The sequence below is a fragment of the Bubalus kerabau genome, chromosome 12 (assembly GCF_029407905.1).
Source record: "Bubalus kerabau isolate K-KA32 ecotype Philippines breed swamp buffalo chromosome 12, PCC_UOA_SB_1v2, whole genome shotgun sequence".
NCBI classification, from domain to species: Eukaryota; Metazoa; Chordata; class Mammalia; order Artiodactyla; family Bovidae; genus Bubalus; species Bubalus kerabau.
This window is the reverse complement of record NC_073635.1, coordinates 48619054-48640236: the sequence shown is the minus strand read 5'-3', so window position 1 is coordinate 48640236 and position 21183 is coordinate 48619054.

Sequence of the window (21183 nt, the reverse complement as noted above, 5' to 3'; positions counted from 1 at the left end):
AAAACAGCAAAATTCTGTAAAGCAATTATCCTTCGATAAAAAAAAATAAATTAATTTAAAAATTTAAGTCTCCTTGCTTAATAAGAGAAAACAACAAGGTACAGAATTTGGTCAAACATTCCAAAGACTCAGCTTTTTCTCTAACATTCAGCTTTACTCATTAGTTTGATTTTAATTTTGGTTTGGGGATATAATTTATACACAGTAAAGTATATAAACCTTTAGTGGGCAGTTTAAGAAATTTTTACTTATATATATACACATTCAGTAACCATCAGCCGGATCAAGATATGAAAACTTTCATCACCTCAGAAAGATCACTCATATCCCTCCCCAGTTAAAGAAGTTCTGCCCAGTTCTATAATGTAACTTAGCTTTTCTCCACACTTTTCATATATTCTTTTGTTTGAAAAATAAATTGATAAATATATGCTGATGAGCACTTCATTCAATAATTCATTATCAGCTCAAATTCAGTGCTAATCACTAGGAATATAAACATGAAAACTGATATACTTTTGCCTTCAAGTTTTTTCAATCTTTTTGACTTTAGAAGTCCCATGCAGGGTATTTTCAATATTTAAAGCACATTTTTCAAGGTGTTCAAAATCATTAATCATCATGAAATGCAAATCAAAACCACCGTGAGATATCACCTCATATTTGTTAGAATAACCATTATCAAAAAGACCAAAGATAACAAATATTAGTGAGGACGTAGAGAGAAGAGAACCCTTACACACTGTTGATGGGCATATAGAATGGTGCAGTTACTATGGAAAACAAGGCAAAGGTTCCTCAAAAACTTAAAAATAAAACGTGTATATAATATAGCAAGTTCATTTCTTGGTATGCAGCCAAAGGAAACAAAATCAGTATCTTGAAGAGCTATCCACACTCGAGTTCATTGCAGTATCATTCAAAATAGCCAAGACATGGAAACAACCTAGATGTCCATTGGTAAATGAATGGATAAAGAAAATGTGTTAGGAACTTCCCTGGTAGCGCAGTGGATAAGAATCCACCTGCCAGTTCAGGGGACACATGTTCGATCCCTGATCCAGGAGGATCCCATATGCCTTGGAGCAACTAGGCAGGTGATCCACAGTAGACAAGCCACCAAAACTAGAGAGCAGCCGCTGCTCACTGCAACTAGAGAAAGCCTGCACAAAGCAACAAACTCCCAGCACAGCCAAAAAAAAAAAAAGAATAAATTAAAAAAAAAGAAAATGTGTTAGATACATATTACAAAGTAATATTATTCAGCCATAACAAAAGAAAGATACGCTGCCATTTGTAATAACATGGATGAAACTGGAGGGCATTATGCTAAGTGAAATAAGCCAGGCTGAGAAAGACAAATGACAAATGCTATATAGTATCACTTCCATTTGAAATGTTAAAAAAAAATAATTGTTGAACTCATAAAAACAAAGTAGAATGGTGGCTGCCAAGAACTGGAGTTTGGGAGAAATGGGGAAATGTTGGTTAAAAGATAAAAGTGTTTTATTGTAGGATGAATAAGTTCTGAGGATCCAATGTACAGTATGTGACTAGAGTTAATAATACTATCCTGTGTATTTTAAAGTTGCTAATCTACTATTCAGTATAATAATTATAGTTAACAATATTGTATTATATACTTGAAATTTGCTAAGAGTAAAGCTTCAGCATTATCCCTACACACAAAAATGATAACTAACAATGTGAGGTGATGGATGTGATAATTAACTTGATTCTAGTGTTTCTCAATGTATGTGTATGTCAAATCATCATGGTGTTGACTTCAAATATATACAAGTTCATTTGTCAATTATATCTCAGTAAAGCTGGGGGTAGGGTAAGGTAATATTTTTCAGTAATGCAAAAAAGTCCTAGATCAGGTATCCCACTGTAGATACTAACTAGATTAACCACTGGAAATGTTGCTATCTACCCCACAAACCACTGTATCTACCCCAAACAATAGCTACCTTTCTAAGAAAAATTTTAGATTTATTTTTATTGAGGTAACATTGGTGTATAAAATTTCATGTGTACAACATTTTCATTTCTGTACACCCTATAGCATGCTCAGCACCAAAAATTTTGTCTCCATCCATCAACATACAGTTGATCCCCTTAACCCATTTCACCAGCTCTACCCAACCTTACCCCTTTCCCTCTGGTAACCACTACTCTCTGCTCTGTACCTATATGTTTGTTTTTGTTTAGTTTGCTTTGCTCACTTTTTTTGTTGTCTTTTTTTTTTTGCTTTTATATTCCACATAGGAATGATATCATATGGCCTTTGTCTTTCTCCATCTAACTTATTTCCCTTAGCATAAAACCCTCAAGGTCCATCTATATTGTCTCAAATGGCAAGAGTTCTCTTTTATAGATCAGTAGTATTCCATTGCATGCATATATATATATATATATATATATATATATATATATATACCAGCTTCCCAGGTGGCCCAATGGTAAAGAATCTGCCTGCCAATGCAGGAGACACAAGAAATGTGGGTTCAACCTCTGGGTCTGGAAGGTCCCCTGGAGTAGGAAATGGCAACCCACTCCAGTATTGTTGCCTGAAAAATTCAATGGGCAGAGGAGCCTAGTGGGCTACAGTTCATGGGGTGACAAAGAATCAGACATGATTGAGCATACACATACTTGCACTCATATACATATATATATATATATATATATATATATATATATATACACACACACCACACCTGCTTTATCTATTTATTCATTAATGAGCCCTTCCTTCGGTTGTCTCCATATCTTGGCTTAGGTAAATAATGTCACAACAAACTCAGGTGAGCATGTATCTTTTTGAATTAGTGTTTTCATATACTTTGGATAAATATACAGAATTATGATAGCTGGGACATATGGTAATCCTACTCTTAATTTTTGGAGAAATCTCCAGACTGCTTTCTGTAGTGACTGCACTGGTTTGTATTCCCACCAATAGTGTGTGAATGTTGTCTATTCTCTACATCCTTGCCAAAACTTGTTATCTCTTGCCCTTTTGACAATAGTCATTCTAATAGGTGTGACATGATATCTCACTGTGCTCTGACTTGAGTTTCCCTAATAACTAGTATTGTTGAATATCTGTCATGTGTCTGTTGGCCATTTATATGTCTACTTCAGAAAAATGTCTCTTCAACTCTTCTGCTCATTGCTTAATGAAGCTAAAATGAGTTATTGAGTTTGTTGTTGTTGTTGTTGAGTTGTACGAGTTCTTTGTATAGTTTTTATATTAACCTTTTATCAGATATAATACATTTTAATACTTTTTGAGCTGATCTTTGTATATGGTGACAATATACAGCCTTGAAGTACTCCTTTTCTTTTTGGAACCAGTCTGTTGTTCCATGTCCAGTTCTAACTGTTGCTTCCTGACCTGATACAGGTTACTCAGGAGGCAGGTCAGGTGGTCTGGTATCCCCATCTCTTTTAGAATTTTCCACAGTTTATTGTGATCCACACAGTCAAAGGCTTTGGCATAGTCACTAAAGCAGAAATAGACGTTTTTCTGGAACTCTCTTGCTTTTTCCATGATCCAGCTGATGTTGGAAATTTGTTCTCTGGTTCCTCTGCCTTTTCGAAAACCAGCTTGAACATCTGGAAGTTCACAGTTCACATACTGCTGAAGCCTGGCTTGGAGAATTTTGAGCATCACTTTACTAGTGTGTGAGATGAGTGCAACTGTGCAGTAGTTTGAGCATTCTTTGGCATTGCCTTTCTTTGGGATTGGAATGAAAACTGACCTTTTCCAGTCCTGTGGCCACTGCTGAGTTTTCCAAATTTGCTGGCATATTGAGTGCAGCACTTTCACAGCATCGTCTTTTAGGATTTGAATTAACTCAACTGGAATTCCATCACCTCCACTCTTATATGCAGACTACATCATGAGAAATGCTGAGCTGGATGAAGCACAAGCTGGAATCAAGATTGCCAGGAGAAATATCAATAACCTCACATATGCAGATGACACCACCCTTATGGCAGAAAGTGAAGAGGAACTAAAAAGCCTCTTGATGAAAGTGAAAGTGGAGAGTGAAAAAGTTGGCTTAAAGCTCAACATTCAGAAAACGAAGATCATGGCATCTGGTCCCATCACTTCATGGGAAATAGATGGGGAAACAGTGGAAATGGTGTCAGACTTTATTTTTCTGGGCTCCAAAATCACTGCAGATGGTGACTGCAGCCATGAAATTAAAAGACACTTACTCCTTGGAAAGAAAGTTATGACCAACCTAGATAGCATATTCAAAAGCAGAAACATTACTTTGTCAACAAAGGTCCGTCTAGTCAAGGCTATGGTTTTTCCAGTGGTCATGTATGGATGTGAGAGTTGGACTGTGAAGAAAGCTGAGCGCCAAAGAATTGATGCTTCTGAACTGTGCTGTTGGAGAAAAGTCTTGAGAGTCCCTTAGACTGCAAGGAGATCCAACTAGTCCTTTCTAAAGGAGATCAGTCCTGGGTGTTCATTGGAAGGACTGATGCTAAAGCTGAAACTCCAGTACTTTGGCCACCTCATGTGAAGAGTTGACTCATTGGAAAAGACCCTGATGCTGGGAGGGATTGGGGGCAGGAGGACAAGGGGACAGAGGATGAGATGGCTCGATGGCATCACAGACTCGATGGACATGAGTCTGGGTAAACTCCGGGAGTTGGTGATGGACAGGGAGGCCTGGCGTGCTATGATTCATGGGGTCGCAAAGAGTTGGACACGACTGAGCGACTGAACTGAACTGAACTGAATTTGTGTATGGTACACACATGTCATACAGTGGGTATGAGATAGTGACTGATTTTTTGCATGTGGCCATCTAGTTTTCCTAACACTGCTGTTTGAAGATAGTATCCTTCTTCCATTGTATGCTTTCTGCTCCTTTGTTGCAAATTAATTGTCCATATATGTGTGGGTTTATTTCTTAGCTTTCAATTTTGTTCCATTGATCTATACATCTGTTTTCCTGTCAATACTATGCTTTTTTTTAATTGTTATGGCTTTATATTACACTTTGAAATTGGGGTGTGTTACCTTCAGGTTTCTTCTTTTTTCTCAGGATTGCTTTGTCTTTTCAGAGTCTTTTGTGGAGCTCTATAGAAGGCAATGGCACCCCACTCCAGTACTCTTGCCTGGAGAATCCCATGGATGGAGGAGCCTGGAAGGCTGCAGTCCATGGGGTCGCTGAGGGTCAGACACGACTGAGCAACTTCACTTTCACTTTTCACTTTCATGCATCGGATAAGGAAATGGCAACCCACTCCAGTGTTCTTGCCTGGAGAATCCCAGGGACGGGGGAGCCTGGTGGGCTGCCGTCTATGGGGTCGCACAGAGTCAGACACGACTGAAGTGACTTAGCAGCAGCAGCATGAATTCAAGAATTTGGAGTTTTATTTCTGTTAAAAGTGTACTTGAGATTTTCATAGGGATTGCATTGAATCTGTAGGTTGCTTTAGGTAATATGGATATTTTAATAATGTCAATTCTCGGAATAAATTGGAAAACTGGGATTGACATATACACACTAAAAAAATCGGAGAAGGCAATGGCACTCCACTCCAGTACTCTTGCCTGGAAAATCCCATGGATGGAGGAGCCTGATAGGCTGCAGTCCATGGGGTCACTAAGAGTCGGACACAACTGAGTGACTTCACTTTCACTTTTCACTTTCATGCATTGGAGAAAGAAATGGCAACCCACTCCAGTATTCTTGCCTGGAGAATCCCAGGGACGGGGGAGCCTGTTGGGCTGCCATCTATGGGGCCGCACAGAGTCGGACACGACTGAAGTGACTTAGCAGCAGCAGCACACATAAAATAGGGGCTTCTCTGGTGGCTCAGATGGTAAAAAAATCTGCCAGTGATGCAGCGGACCTGGGTACGATCCCTGGGTCGGGAAGACCCCCTGGAAAAGGAAATAGCTACCCACTCCAGTACTCTAGTCTGGAGAATTCCATGGACAGGGAAGCCTGGCCTCCTGTAGTTCATGGGGTCACAAAGAGTCAGACATGATATAGCAACTGAACAACAAATAGTACCATTTTTGCTGCATCCCACACATTTCCATATTTGGTATATTCATTTTGATTTGTCTTCAGGTAATTTTTGAGTCCTCCTTAGATTTCTTCACTGACCTGATAATTGTTGAGTACCATGTTGCTAGTCTCTACATATTTGTGATTTTTTTTTATTTTTGTTTTTTTAGCTTTCTTCTTGTAATTCATTTCTAGTTTCATGCCCCTGCAATTGGGAAAGATGCTTGATATGATTTCAAACTTCTTAAATTTACTGAGACTTGTTTTCTGAGCAAACACATAGTCTATCCTTGAGAAAGTTCCATGTGCCCTTGAGAAGAATGTGTATTCTGCTGCATTAAGATGGAATGTTCTCTACAAATTTATAAATCCATCTGGTCTAATGTTTCATTTAAGGCCATTGTTTCCTTGTTGACATTCTGTCTGGATGATCTAGCCACCGAAGTAGAGTGTTAACATTCTCCACTACAATTGTGTTGCTGTCAATTTCTCCCTTTAGGTCTGTTAATAATTGTCTTATATATTTTTGTTCTCTTATGTTAACCTTTTTGCTTTCTTTTTTCACCCATGTGTAAAGTTTGGCATCTATAAGGCCTAAACTAGTGGCTTCCCTGGTGGCTCAGCAGTAAAGAACCTGCCGTAATGCAGGAGACGCACAGGAGACAGGATTTGATCCCTGAGTCAGGAACATTCTCTGGAATGGGGAAATGGCAATCTGCTCCACTATTCTTGATTGGGAAACCCCATGGACAGAGAAACCTGGTAGGCTACAGTCCATAGTGTGACAAAGAGTCAGACACGACTGAACATGCACAAGGCCCAAACTATCATCCAGAATTTGCATTGGCCTTCCCATATTTATCTTTTTACTTACTTCTTCTTTTGCCCTTTCTTAAATTAGTCATTGTTCTTTCGATTACTCAGGAACTTATTTTCTGACTAGATGAATATACCTTCTTAATTCAAACAGAATCTTGTAAAACAGTAGCAAATAAAGAGCAGTAATTAATAAAATGGCTTGTCAGTCCAGCTGTCTCAGGCTCATATATAGTTTCTAGACATGTTTGCCTAGAATTATTTTTCATGATTCTATCACTTTCAGTGTTAGAATAACAATCTTCTTCAGAGTGGTTTGATTTTATTTCTCCCTTTAGATTTTGTCCATAGTTCTTTCTCTCCTACATTTAGTTGAATGTTTAATTAATTGACTTCCTTCCATTCTGCATGTAGGACCATAGATTTCCTTCAAAGTAGGAATTTGGCACCACACATTTTTCCAAATAGATTAGTATTCATTATTTTTAACTCAGACTATAATAATTCAAGGAAGTAGTGATTTGAGAAGTATTTTTAATTTTAAAATATTTTTAAAGGGTTTAGTTTTGGTTTAAATAGTAGTATTTATTCCTGGTTTACTATGTGGTTCAGTTTTCAGGGCTTCTTGTGTATTCATATGAAAACAAATAGATGACCAACTTTTGGAAATATTCCATGGACACTTGAGAAGAATTATAGTTTGTTTTATTATTGAATTATTATCAATCCATCCCCATTACTTACATTATCTAGATTCTGTACACCTTTATTTTGGAGTAGGGAGCAGGAAGGAAACTCTGGGGAGATTGACAGATTGAATTATTGCTTCTGTCGATTTTTCCTCTCATTTGTAAGGTTTCTTTTCATATATCTTCTCTACTGTCATTTGGTAGTATAAATTTAATCTTGTTAATGACTTTGTTGTATAAAATATTATTATCCCTATTTTCTTTTCAGTTATTCTTATTGATAAACCTTGGCTATGGTTGTTTTACAGGTTAATCAACTGAATACCTAGGACACCTAATGGAATCTTTAAAGGATATATATTTACTGATAAAACAAATGTGTTTAATCTTTTAAAATCTTATTTGTGAATGCTTTTTATGCTTCTTTATTGTGTCTTGGATATTTTGTCTTTATTCTATAATCTACAATACCCCAAGGAGTAAGAGTTCTTCTCTGTTCTCCATGCCAAAAGTTTTGTTTGATGTGAAGAGTCCCATCTCAAAAGAGAGTGCCATGACCGGACAAGTAAATCTGTCCAAATCTGAGTTTCAGTAGCTTGTCCATTTGGCTCTCTTAAGCTCTTGTTCAAGCTGGTTTTAGAAAAGGCAGAAGAACCAGAGGTCAAATTGCCAACATCCGCTGGATCATGGAAAAAGCAAGAGTGTTCCAGGAAAACATCTATTTCTGCTTTATTGACTATGCCAAAGCCTTTGACTGTGTGGATCACAATGAACTGTGGAAAATTCTGAAAGAAATGGGAATACCAGACCACCTGACCTGCCTCTTGAGAAACCTATATGCAGGTCAGGAAGCAACAGTTAGAACTGGACATGGAACAACAGACTGGTTCCAAATAGGAAAAGGAGTACGTCAAGGCTGTATATTGTCACCCTGCTTATTTAACTTATATGCAGAGTACATCATGAGAAACGCTGGGCTGGAAGAAGCACAAGCTGGAAAAACACCAATACAGTATATTAACGCATATATAGGGAATTTAGTAAGATGGTAACAATAACCCTGTATATGAGACAGGAAAAGAGACACTGATGTATAGAACAGTCTTTTGGACTCTGTGGGAGAGGGAGAGGGTGGGATGATTTGAGAGAATGGCATTGAAACATGTATAATATCATATATGAAATGAGTAGCCAGTCCAAGTTCAATGCATGATACTGGATGCTTGGGGCTGGTGCACTGGGACGACCCAGAGGGATGGTATGGGGAGGGAGGAGGGAGGAGGGTTCAGGATGGGGAACACATGTATACCTGTGGTGGATTCATTTTGATATATGGCAAAACCAATACAATATTGTAAAGTTAAAAAAAAATAAAGTGCTATTTTAAATGAAAAAATAAATAAATAAAAGGTGATCAATTAAAAAAAAAAAAAAGATTGCCCGGAGAAATATCAATAACCTCAGATATACAGATGACACCAACCTTATGGCAGAAAGTAAAGAGGAACTAAAAAGCCTCTTGATGAAAGTGAAAGAGGAGAGTGAAAAAGTTGGCTTAAAGCTCAACATTCAGAAAATGAAGATCATGGCATCCGGTCCCATCACTTCATGGGAAATAGATGGGGAAACAGTGGAAACAGTGTCAGAGTTTATTTTGGGGGGCTCCCAAATCACTGCAGATGGTGACTGCAGCCGTGAAATTAAAAGACGCTTACTCCTTGGAAGGAAAGTTATGACCAACCTAGATAGCATATTCAAAAGCAGAGACATTACTTTGCCAACAAAGGTCCGTCTAGTCAAGGCTATGGTTTTTCCAGTAGTCATGTATAGATGTGAGAGTTGGACTGTGAAGAAAGCTGAGCGCCAAAGAATTGATGCTTTTGAACTGTGGTGTTGGAGAAGACTCTTGAGAGTCCCTTAGACTGCAAGGAGATCCCACCAGTCCATTCTGAAGGAGATAAGCCATGGGATTTCTTTGGAGGGAATGATGCTAAAGCTGAAACTCCAGTACTTTGGCCACCTCATGCGAAGAGTTGATTCATTGGGAAAGACTCTGATGCTGGGAGGGATTGAGGGCAGGAGGAGAAGGGGACAACAGAGGATGAGATGGCTGGATGGCATCACCGATTTGATGGACGTGAGTCTGAGTGAACTCTGGGAGTTGGTGATGGACAGGGAGGCCTGGCGTGCTGTGATTCATGGGGTCGCAAAAAGTCAGACATGACTGAGTGACCGAACTGAACTGAACTGAACTGAAGTTCTTGTTATGGGTCAAACTACATTCCAAAATGATGTTTGAAGTCCTAACCTTCAGTACCTCTCAATGTGACCTCACTTGTAAATAGAGTCTTTGCAGACCTCAAGTTGAGGTCATTGAGGTGGCCTCAAAGCCAGTGTAGGATCTTCCCCAGTGGCTCAGTGGTTAAGAATATGCCTACAATACAGGAGACTGCCTGCGATGCAGGAGCTACAAGTTCAATCCCTAGGTCAGGAAGATCTCTTGGAGAAGGAAACAGCAACCTACTTCAGTAGTCTTGCCTGGGACATCCCATGGCCAGAAGAGGGCTACAGCCTATGGGATTACAAGAGTCAGATACGCCTTAGTGACTAAACCACCACCACCACCAAAGACAGTGCAACTGGTTGTCTGTATAAGAAGAGTAGAGACACAGGGACCGGACAGCCACGTGACAATGGAGGCAGAAATGGGAGCAACATATCTACAAGCCAAGGAATGCCCTAAGTTGCTGGCAAACACCAGAAACTAAAAGAGGCAAGGAAGGATTCTCCCATATGGGTTTCAGAAGTAGCATGGCACGGCTGACAGCTTGATTTCAAACCTCCAACCCTAAGAACTGTGGGACAATACATTGCTTGTAAGCTACTCAGTCGATGATTCTTTGTTTCTACAGCTTTATGAAACTAGTACAGCTATGTTCACCAATTTAGACTTTATCAGTAATAAAGGTAATTTCGGTGTCCCTCCCCCTCCCACCCCAGTTGTCTTACTTTTCATTTGGTTCAGAACTTAGGCAGGAAAATCTCTCAACATTTTAGTACAGTGGCTGGAAATTTTGAAGAACAAAACAAAAAACCAGGAAAGGTGTTGAGTAGACGGATCTTTAAATTCGACAGAATCTTCCTGGATGGAACCAAAGAGATCAGAAGAAAAAAAAAAAAAACAGAGGCTTAGCCTACATTGCAGGAAATGACATAAAATATAATACAATAAAAATAAAATAAATGACATAAAATAAAACGACATAAAATACATACAATGCCACATGTGGGCTGTGATATTCAAACTCAGAAAAAAGAGAGTATTTTGCAGCAGAAGTACTTTTCCTCCCCAGATCCAGGGACAGAAGTTTCAGAAACAGCAGCAGCAGCTGCAGTTCAGGAATTGGGGAAGGGGAGACTGTCAGATGGAAACAAGCATGGGAACCGAGGAGGTAAATTGACCTTTTATGAGAAGAGTGTTCTAAATATCTCTCACTGACAGAGGAGGGGCTAGGCAGAATAGCTTTTCCCCGAGATCTAGTAAATACACAGGCCAAAGTCAACCTCCTTCTGGGAAATCTCTCTCAACTGATTGATTGTAAGTTTTAGGTTATCATTCCAGATAATTAACATAAATTAACTGACCTGTAAATAAAACCAAGGTTTTCTTCTTCATTATGATAATTTGAACTTCTGCTGAAGTCTTTGGCCAGGTCTGCTGTGGTCCCAGGACAGCGATAGTAGGAATATTACTTTGCCTGAAACGATTGATTTAGAGTCTGTGAGTTGCTTGTTTTTATACACTTGTGTGAGGTCAGGCTTGTGACGACCTTATGGATTGTTTACTATTTAGACTTGTGTTCAACTGGACAGTGTTCAAAACAGTGAAGCTCCAGGGGCAACAGTTCCTGCTCATTCTCTCCTCCCCACTACCACCTTGGGTCCCTCTCAGCAATCTGAGACAGAGGACTCAAGAGGAACACAAAGGGGTTTCTGCCAGCACAGACTTTGGAGATTTATGACCATTCCAAGCTGATATGTGGGTAACATAATTTTGAAGTATTTGGAAAGCTTTCCTTAATAGTTCATCTAAATCCATTCTGCTACAAGATAAGCATATTCAATGGCTAATTTCTTTTTTTTTTCACTTGAGGAAATGGGCATAATATACATCCCTTTCAATACAACCCTTATATCTGCATTAACATTTTGAATTAGAGTCACTAGTGATTCTCAGAACTACTTTGCTTGATTGGTAACATTTTACAAAATAAATAAGTACATTTAAATGGCTTTGGGATTTCCAGGTGGCAATAGTGGTAAAGAACCCACCTGCCAATGCAGGAGACATAAGAGATGCAGGTCTGGAGAGATCCTCTGGAGGAGGGCATAGCCACCCACTCCAGTATTCTTGTCTGGAGAATCCCATGGACAGAGAAGCCTGGGAGGCTACAGTCCATAAAGTAGTGAAGAGTTGGACAGACTGAAGTGACTTAACATGCACGCATGAGTGACTTTAGCCGTGGGTTGCACTTTTCAGGCCAATCATATACCCCATTGCCCTTATTGTTACATTGAGCCAGACCAAGAAATGCAGGCTCTAAGGGGTTGACTGACTTGCTGAAAGCTACCATACAATTAGTAATGGTGGATCTAGAGTCTAATTTTTTTTACCATGAAGCACTGCCTTTCTAAGCAATTTCAGAGTAAATGTATCCCAATCCCCTGTTGTCTGTTGCTTTAAGTTTTCAAACATAGGTACTAGAATATTAAAAGTGATAATAAGTGATTGAACAATTGTGAGAGGAAAAGGGCATTATTAAGATTGTTGGCTTTAGGTTTTCAATGAAGTAAAATTACACACTGTGACTATTTACAATAGCCAAGATATGGAAACAACCTCAATGTCCATCAACAGATGAATGGATATAGAAGATGTGGTACATATATGTAGTGGAAAATACTCAGTCATATAAAGGAGTGAAATAATGCCATTTGTAGCAACATGAATGGACCTAGAGATTATCGTACTAAGTGAAGTAAATGAGAATGAGAGACAAATACCATATGATATCACTTATATGGGGAACCTAAAATATGATGCAAATAAATATCTACAAAACAGAAACAGTTTCACAGACATAGAGAACTGACTTGTGGTTGCCAAGGAGGAGGGGTGGAGGAAGGATGCATTGGAAGTCTGGGGTTAGCAGGTATAAACTATTATGTATAGAATGGATAAATGACGTCTTATTGTATAGCACAAGGAACTATATTCAATATCCTGTGATAAACCATAATGGAAAAGAATAAAAAAAATAATATATATGTGTGTAACCAAATCACTTTGTTATGCAGTAGAAATTAAGACAACACTGTAAATCAACTATACTTCAGTAAAATAAATTATAAAATAAAATCATATGCCTTGAATAATTTGTGGGGATGTCCTAGGCAAACACATTATGAGAACTGTAAAAATGATATATTGATGTCTTAATTACTCAAGCATTGTGCTTTGTGCACAGATTCCCAGTTCTAGTCAGTTACCTTGGTTTACTTTAATTGCCAAGTAGAGTCACCTACATTTATACTAAAACAGCTAGAGAAGAAAAGATCTGGGCAGGAATCAGGGGAAATACTGGAAAGTCTTCTGAAATTTTGAGGGCTGAGTTACTCTTCTAAAGGCCTCCCCAAAATAGCCCTCAGTTTTTTGAGCCCAGAATCATAGTAAATGGATGCTCTTTATCATCACCAAATGAAGACAAAACTGTTCCCTTTCTTAAGATGACTTTGAAACTGAAGATATGCTAAGAGTCTGCAAAATTCTTTTGTAAAATGGTAGTGTTTTGACATCCTTTATCTCTGTAAAATAATGAGAAAATTTAGCCTGAAAAAAATTGTGGTCAAAAGAACTAGATGAGAGGAAATCTTTGAAGCAGTATACCCCAATGGGGGAGAGTCATCGTTCACTGACATTGTTTAGAAATCCTGGTGTGTGGTTGTAATGAAAGTAGACTGGCATTTAGTTGGCTTTAAGTTGCCTTTAAGTTTCTCCTCAGTCACTGAAATCACTTATTGCCTGAACACAAGGTGAACCCTTTCCACCTGCAAAAGAACAACACCTTGATTAAATTCCAGACACCAGCAACGGTGCTTTGGGTTCTCTGTAATAATGATGACAAATACCAATGGAAATACAATCTCATGGAACTTATGATAATAAAAGTTTACTTTTCTTTTCTTCCAGCTTTACTGAGATATAATGAACATCTAGTATAATTTTTAAATTAATCACTTAGGCATTACTTAAATGAGCTTCAAAAGTAAAAAGATGAAATGTGTACATGTTTAGTCATGTCTAACTCTTTGCAACTCCACAGTCATAGCCTGCCAGGCTCCTCTGTCCATGGGATTTTTCAGGCAAGGAAACTGGGAGTGGGTTGACATTTCCATCTCCAGGGGATCTTACCAACCCAAGGACTGAATCTGCAGCTCCTGCATTTCTTTCATTGTCATGGGTTCTTTACCACTGAGCCCCATGGAAGCAAAAAAAAAAGTGAAATAGTCTAATCTATTTAATGGAAAAACATATTAAATCCTTACTATTTTTATATTAATGTCTAAGAGTGGAGAAGTTGGAAAACATACAATGACAACCTTTAGGAGTCATTTTGATGATGGAGAATATATTTGTTATAAAAGAGCCCTCAGTTCAGTTCAGTTCAGTCGCTCAGTCGTGTCCAACTCTTTGTGAACCCATGAATCGCAGCACGCCAGGCCTCCCTGTCCATCACCATCTCCCGGAGTTCACTCAAACTCATGTCCATGGAGTCGGTGATGCCATCCAGCCATCTCATCCTCTGTAGTCCCCTTCTCCTCCTGCCCCCAATCCCTCCCAGCATCAGAGTCTTTCCCAATGAATCAACTCTTCGCATGAGGTGGCCAAAGTACTGGAGTTTCAGCTTTAGCATCATTCCCTCCAAAGAAATCCCAGGGCTGATCTCCTTCAGAATGGACTGGTGGGATCTCCTTGCAGTCTAAGGGACTCTCAAGAGTCTTCTCCAACACCACACTTCAAAAGCATCAATTCTTCGGCACTCAGCTTTCTTCACAGTCCAACTCTCACATCCATACATGACCACAGGAAAAACCATAGCCTTGACTAGATGGACCTTTGTTGGCAAAGTAATGTCTCTGCTTTTCAGTATGCTATCTAAGTTGGTCATAACTTTTCTTCCAAGGAGTAAGTGTCTTTTAATTTCATGGCTGCAGTCACCATCTGCAGTGATTTGGGAGCCCAAAAAAATAAAGTCTGACACTGTTTCCACTGTTTCCCCATCTATTTCCCATGAAGTGATGGGACCGGATGCCATGATCTTCGTTTTCTGAATGTTGAGCTTTAAGCCAACTTTTTCACTCTCCTCTTTCACTTTCATCAAGAGGCTTTTTAGTTCCTCTTCACTTTCTGCCATAAGGGTGGTGTCATCTGCATATCTGAGGTGATTGATATTTCTCCCGGCAATCTTGATTCCAGCTTGTGTTTCTTCCATTCCAGTGTTTCTCATGATGTACTCTGCATATAAGTTAAATAAGCAGGGTGACAATATACAGGCTTGACATACTCTTTTTCCTATTTGAAACCAGTCTGTTGTTCCATGACCAGTTCTAACTGTTGCTTCCTGACTTGCATATAGGTTTCTCAAGAGGCAGGTCAGGTGGTCTGGTATTCCCATCTCTTTCAGAATTTTCCACAGTTCATTGTGATCCACACAGTCAAAGGCTTTGGCATAGTCAATAAAGCAGAAATAGATGTTTTTCTGGAACTCTCTTGCTTTTTCCATGATCCAGCAGATGTTGGCAATTTGATCTCTGGTTCCTCTGCCTTTTCTAAAACCATCTTGAACATCTGGAAGTTCACGGTTCACGTATTGGTGAAGTCTGGCTTGCAGAATTTTGAGCCCTATTATACCACAAAAATTAGAGAATTTAAACATTTGAGAAAAATCTGAAAAATTTCTGTAAAAACATCAAAATAAACACCTCTTAATATTACATACATAATTTATTGCTAATACAATTAGGTTTAAATCATTTTCATTTCCATTACTTGGACTAGGTGTATATATATGTGAAAGGAAAGAGAGAGAACAAAAAAGAGAGTGTGTGTACAAAAACTGATCTACTGAAACAGTATATAAATGTAATTAAATAGAAAATGGTTTTTGAAGAAAAGAGCAGTTGAATCTAGTAAATTAACGTTAGAAATGATTTAAAAGGGACACTTTTTCCTGAATATAGTTTCTAGTCATGAACTAAAACACTAGTACTCAAAGACAAACAGACCTATAGTCACAGGTGTTTTTTATACAAGATGGTTCTCTGTTCAAACTTCCCTTTATAACTGTACCACTCTTTCAAAAAGCATTTATAAAAATGTGACTAAACAATATAGAAAATACATATAGTAATATTTTAAAAGAATTTACACTTTAGCCAGGTTAGAAACTCTTGCCACACTTAGAGATGTGGAAAGATGTGCCTTTAAAAAAACTTGAATATGTACCATGTGAATGAATGAAGCAAAAACCAGCAATCAAAATCAACAGATGATAGTTAACTTTCAGGGACCAAACACATGCAAACCTAAACAAGGAAAGAATCTTCACTTAGAGAATTTGACTAGCCCTATGAAATCTTATAGCCTATCTCAGCATTGTTAATTGCAGGGTCTGCTATTATATAGCTCAATGTAAGTGCTTTTAGCTTTTTATAAATCCCATAGTTGCCTATTGCAATGATACTCTAGGGTGGGTTGGGCATACAGTAGTTTTATAGCAATAAAGAACTGTCTTGGAATCTTCTGGTTCCGTATTTGCTTTTTTACTTCTGGCCAACACTGACTCAAATTTACAAGCATTCACTTAGACCTCTCTTAAACCTGTTTGGGAAAAGATTAACTTCAAACACAGACATTATACTATATGTGTAATATACAAGTCCACTGGTAGCCATTTTGTGTATTTCTTACAGAGTCAGAGGCATCACATTTATATCATGAGGAAGGAAATGTATTTTAATGTGCTAAAAATTCCTCAGGTATTTATAAAATAAACTTGGAAAAGACTGCTGAATAGTACTAGGCTATGTGCTGAAAGAATGATTATATGTTTTCCAAAAATAGTATTTGCCCTTTGTGAAGGAAAAAATATAAATAAAATGTGTCACATCATTTTAATCATTAATTTGCTATGATCATTTTATAGAAAAGCAAAAAATATACATCCTTCTAACTCCAGAAAAGATCACATTTAAATTGTTCAGAATAGAATAAATTCTCTTCTGGGAACATTATTTGAGCATCTAGTATACAATAATACTAAGCTAGATGCCGTAAACCAGTACTTCTCAAGTTGCACCTGAATTCCTAATAGCAGAATAGAGAGAATTATCTCATGAAGTTAGAGAGCATCGGTCCATTGTCTCAGACAGAATAGGCTAGATTATGCTGCTGTAACTAACATCTCCAATATTTTCTTAAAACAGAGAAGGTTTTCTTCTTACTCCCACTTCAGATTCATCACAAGCTGACTGGGGAAAATCTTTAGTGTCATTTTCCTTTCAAGATCCAAGCTGCTGAAGAAGTCACTATCTGAAATATTGCAAATCACTTTATCAAAAGAAAAGAAAGCTCCAGAAGGCCTCACACAAGCAATTAAATGGTCTGCTCACAAATCATTAGCCAGAACCAAGCATTCAACTTTAGGGTTCAAGAAGGATAATCCATCCATGTTCCCAGAAAGAAATAAGAGTCAGATCTCACTGAGTGCCACACATATACCCTAATTATTTTCTCTTAAAATTATTCAACCTTTGCATTCTGCTTCATGCTAAATCCATTACTATAAAAATAAAGTTTTTTATTTACCACTAGTAACTGAAATAGTAAAGAATCTGCCCGCTGTGCAGGTGACATGGGTTCGATCCCTGGGTCAGGAAGATCTCTTGGAGAAGGGAATGGCTGCCCACTCCAGTATTCTTGCCTGGGAAATCCCATGGATAGAGGAGCCTGGTGAGCTACTGTCCATGGGGTTGCAAAGAGTCGGGCGCAACTGAGTGACTAACACTAAGTAACAAACTAAGCAAAACTGACAACCAAACTAAGTTTTTATTCTATGGCACTGGAATATACAATGGTCAGATCAGGAAGGACCTTTTCAATCATGCAGAGTTTTGCACTGTATCCTGAGGGTAATGAAATCTGTTGAAGTAATTTAAATGGGCTGTAAAATGATCAGAATTTTGTTTGAAAAGGTTACTCTGTTTTCCAAAGAGGAACATGTTTAGATTACAGAACACTGCTTCAGACTAAAGACAAGGAGACTCATTAGGAGGCTTATAAAAATCCAGAGATAATGGTGAACCTGAACAATTATTATATCTTCAGATTGAACAAAAGCAGACAGATTTGAGAAATATCAAAGTCCAGAAAAAATCACCAGAAAAAACCTGGTGATTGGTTATGGAAGTCAAAGAAGAGGGAAAGTCCAGGGTGTTTCCAAGTTTGACCAACTAGGCAAGAGCTAACACAACCACTTTTTGAGGAGAAAACAGAGATGGAAGAGCTGATTTAAGTTGGAGAGATTAAGAGTTCTGTTTTGGTTGAGTTAGACATATGCAGTAAATATATATGTGCTTAGATACCAAACGATTCTTGGGAAACAACCCTGCACCTTCTAAAATCCATACAGTTCAAGTGGGATTGACCACACCCCTTAGTGTCAGAGACTGGCCAGAGTAATCCACCACTCTGGTTCAAAAGAGAACATGTGACCCCCAACTGGCTCTGAGTTGCTTTTTTTTTCTCACATTCTTTTAAGAAGGAAGCTTGGACTTTTCACTACAAACCCTGGCTGAAAGGATGCTATAAGCCTATCACTGCCATAACATGAGAAGAGAATGCTTGATACTGAACTCATACGAGGAAAGAGGAGACAAGATAATTAATGCATGTCTATAAATTCCTGAGTTTAGCTATGTCTATCGACTTACACAGAGCTATAGATTCCTATTTTAATTTACACTACACTGACTCAGCTTTCTGTCACTTGCAACTGAGAACACCTGACTAATCCTTGATAAGAGCTGGACACCCAAAAGTAGTCACCTGGAAATCATCTGAGGCACCGGAAACCTTCTTGAGCACCTAACAGGGGGTGGAAAGAGGGAATTTCCTATTGGAAGGATCTTCAACTCAATCTCTAAGCTTCCTCCTGAGTCTAAAAAAATATATTTAATGTCCTCTTAGAAAAATTCTTCCCTTTCCCCTTATCCTTTATGGTGAAAATACTTTAACACCACTCTTTTATTATTTCTTCCTCTGATTCAAGATAATTTTTCTAAGGAGTTACTTAGTAGCTTTATGATTGCTGCTGCTACTGCTAAGTCGCTTCAGTCATGGCCGACTCTGTGCTAAGGCAGGGGCTAAAAGAGAAAAGAGGAGCGAGGAAGATATTGTTCAGAATAGAAAGTACATTAAGTTAGTACTAATCCTAAAAAACAAAATAGCTTTAAGTTGTTATAGAAATTACTTCCCCTTCTTCTTCATATTTTCCATAAATTCCAGTTAATTTGGATAATATCAATCCAGCATGGGTGGATTAATTAAGTATGATGTTTGCATGAATGTTTGTAATTAAAAGATCTGAAAAGATATTGCTAGGACTAGAAGAACTAGCAGCCACAATTTCAACCTTAGGGTCTCAGTTTGAAAATGAGATTTCCTATCATATTTAGCCCACATAAGGGACCAATCACTTTCCACCCTTGAAATGTATGTGATGTTTCCTCCTCCAGTCCTTTGAGGGCTGAACCTCTGTTATAATCATTTTGATATCTCTTTCCTCTTTTCTTCTAATAACCTCCTTCCTCAGTATCTAGTACAGAGCTTTGCACACAATCAGGACTGAATAAATATCTACCAAGGGTATTAAAATGTAAAAAGCAGAATCTTCTGGAATACCCACAATCAAATGTACTTATCAGAAAAAGAAATCTCACAGATGTTTTCGTAACAAGCAGAACCCAAATTAGTCATTCATGATTTCTGCTGATCATATTAGAATCACCTCGACTTAAAAAATAATGCATACACACTCAAAGTATCACTGGATTTTTCCATATAAGCAATATTTAAACATGAAACAAGCTGGGGACTGGAATAAAAGCCTTTGGCTACAGATGACTCTTTATCACAAACCATTTCCTTTGAGTGACTAGTCCGGCTTGCATTCCCTGGAAATTAACCTTTGCTTCTGCTTGTTACCTGATACATTGCATGAATAAAAAGTATACGTGACAGAGCCTAGTGTAGTCAGTCAGGCAAAGGGAACGTGAGCATACAGCATATTCTGACTTAGCAAAGACAGGTACTGGTTACCCATCTACTGCAGAGGGACACAATAGCTGATTCAGAAAACTCAGGCTCACCACAGGAAAAAGAAGCAAGTCAGCACCAAGTGAGCCAGGCCTCTCTGAAATTAATCATCCTCTTTTTAAATTTAAATATGTGTGTATTTGAGTCACAGCCTTAAGATAATAATATGAGTTTCAGAGCCTTTGAGATCTTTAGAAGAAAGATATATTGTAAATATGAATGATGATAAAGCAAAGTGTGGGAATCTTAGGGCAGTTGAAGGATCTCTGGTTTCACTAGTTATTCCTTTCCATATGATCACATCAACCTCTGCAACTAGGGCAATATTCCTCCACTCTTTCATGGAAAGGTTAAAGAAGAAGATGAAGAGAGATGAAGATGAAGACAAATACAAAGAAGCAGAATTTGAAGAGGAAGGAGAGGAGAAGAATGAAAAGAAGAAATTCATAATCTTTGCCGTCACCAAAATAAAGGATTCTTTGGAAAGCTCTTTGTGTTGTTAATGCATATTTGGATTCCATACATAGACATATACTTGTGCCCATTTATAACATTTTAATTTTTATTGCATAAAATATAACTCCAAGAAAAGGCAGTCTCTTCAGCAAGTGGTGCTGGGAAAACTGGTCAACTGTGTGTAAAAGAAGGAAAACATCATACACAGAAATAAACTCAAAATGGATTAAAGACCTAAATGTAAGACCAGAAACTATAAAACTCTTAGAGGAAAACATAGGCAGAACATTCTTTTATATAAATCACAGCAAGATCCTCTATGACTCATCTCCCAGAGTACTGGAAATAAAAAAATAATAAACAAACAAATGGAACCTGATTAAACTTAAAAGCTTTTTCATAATAAAGGAAACTGTAAGCAAGGTGAAAAGACAACCCTCAGAATGGGAGAAAATAATAGCCAATGAAACAACTGACAAAGAATTAATCTCCAAAATATACAAGCAGCTCAAGCAGTTCAGTACCAGAAAAACGAACAACCCAATCAAAAAATGGGCAGAGGACATTTCTCTAAAGACATACAGATGGCTAATGGACACATGAAAAGATGTGAAACATTGCTCATTATAAAAGCAATGCAAATCAAATACACAATGAGGTATTATCTCACACTGGTCAGAGTCAGTTCAGTTCAGTTCCGTTCAGTCGCTCAGTTGTGTCCGACTCTTTGCGACCC